At 41.0% G+C, this 2105-nt stretch overlaps 2 pseudogenes; both read right to left on the minus strand.

The window, feature by feature from the left end:
* Window positions 1-321: 321 nt before the first annotated feature.
* On the minus strand, window positions 322-458 carry LOC145280516 (U2 spliceosomal RNA; annotated as a pseudogene).
* Window positions 459-631: 173 nt separating this feature from the next.
* LOC145280591 (U2 spliceosomal RNA) lies at window positions 632-779 on the minus strand (annotated as a pseudogene).
* Window positions 780-2105: the final 1326 nt, after the last annotated feature.

Genomic DNA, 2105 nt, shown 5'->3' on the forward strand with positions numbered 1-2105 from the left:
TTATAACCTAAATAGGAGAAGTAGATGTAGTTTTAGTTTTACCAAGGCCGATAGCCATTAGTTGCGTGCTCTCGTGTAATGAATGATTGCGTGAATGTAGAATTAACATGAAATTTTAAAAAATAAACTAAAATGACCGAAAAATAGGCTGAAATGACTTAAATAAATAAAAAGTAAATGACTTAGAATGACTTTAATAAACGTAAGGATGAATTGAATGACCTTAAGAATGACTTGAATGCTTAAAAAAATAACTCCTTCAAAAACGACTTAAATGATCTGGAGAATGACTTGAATGGCTTTGAGACTGACTGATTGTAAAGTGGGTGATCATTTTACATTAAATTAATACAGAAAAGTGATCCCCCACTTTATATCACAAAGTTACAAACATAAGTACAGCATGTAGTAAGAACAGATACTACACTTTGATCTTGGCCAAAAGGCCAAGAAAAGCCGTATTTATTTGCTCCCCCACCGAGCAAATTAGGCACAATGCCGATTTTTAATGTGAGGAGTGAAGGGGAAATGGGGACCAACTCCCCGGGGAGTAGGGGAGCTGGATAGTGACAATTAGTATGAAGGGTTGCTCCCCGGGGGGTAGGGGAGCTGGATAGTGACAATTGGTATGAAGGGTTGCCGACAATTTGTATGAAGGGTTGCCTCACATATAAGACCAAGGTCTTATATGTGAGGCTACCCCCACATATGGTCTTTGCTTGCAGTATTTGCCGGATAGATACTACAGTTTGATCTTGGCCAAAAGGCCAAGAAAAACTGTATTTATTTGCTCCCCCACCGAGCAAATAAGGTACAAGGCCGATTTTTAATGTGAGGAGTGAAGGGGAAATGGGGACCAACTCGCCGGGGTGTAGGGGAGCTGGATAGTGACAATTGGTATGAAGGGTTGGTATTTATTTGCTCCCCCACCGAGCAAATTAGGCACAAGTCCGATTTTTAATGTGAGGAGTGAATGGGAAATTGGGACCAACTCCCCGGGGAGTAGGGGAACTGGATAGTGGTAATTGGTATGAAGGGTGTCCCCTACATTGACAAAGGTCTTATATGTGGGTGTATTTATTTGCTTCTCCACTGAGCAAATTAGGCACAAGGCCGTTTTTTAATGTGGATAGAGAGGGAGATGTGGGACCAGCTCCCGATATGTGGGAAATGGGAGCTGGATAGTAACAATTGGTATGAAGGGTTGGCTTACATTGACCAAGGTCTGATATGTGGGGTTACCCCCACATATGATCTTTGCTTGCAGTATCTGCCGGAACAGATGCTACATTTTTATCTTAGCCAAAAGGCCAAGAAAAGCTGTATTTATTTGTTCCCCCACCGAGCAAATTAGGCACAAGGCCGATTTTTAATGTGTGGAGTGAAGGGGAAATGGGGATCAACTCTCCGGGGAGTAGGGGAGCTAGATAGTGACAATTGGTATGAAGGGTTGCTCCTACATTGACCAAGGTCTTATCTGTGGGGTCGGCCCCACATAGGTTCTTTGCTTGCAGTATCTGCCGGAACAGATACTACACTTTGAGATATTAAATCTTTTATTCATGTTAAAAATACAGTCAAAATCAACGATGAACAAAAAACTTAGGCACATGGCCAACTCAAAAGGGGGGATTTTGGGGGTCGTTGGTCATCCTTGTCACTCCAGAACTAAACAAAATCAAAAGTTTCTCCCAGCTAGTATCTTCTTTCACCATAATACCGCATCCCGGTCAAAAGGCCAAGAAAAGCTTAAAACGCTAAGAACAGCATCTATTGACAACAGACCTTTAATCTTAACCAAAATGGTCAAGCACAAAAGTGTTACGGACAGACCGACCGACGATTGGCCCGGTGCAGGAGTGAACATCACTTTTGTTTTAGACAGACTGATCCTCAGACCAAAGGTAGTGCAGGAGTCAGCAAAGCTATCCATTACATGCTGCATATCAGTCTCAGTGCCGCTTGCACGTGACTAATAAGTGTTATGGTTAATAAAATTATATCCAATTAATTTCAATAGCACATGAATGGAAACATCTAACATTCAGTAATTGCAAAATTAGGTTAAAATAGAATAAAACATATTTAATCAAAATATAAAGTTA

Source organism: Euprymna scolopes, chromosome 7 (assembly GCF_053919585.1).
Source record: "Euprymna scolopes isolate OS-2025 chromosome 7, ASM5391958v1, whole genome shotgun sequence".
NCBI lineage: Eukaryota > Metazoa > Mollusca > Cephalopoda > Sepiida > Sepiolidae > Euprymna > Euprymna scolopes.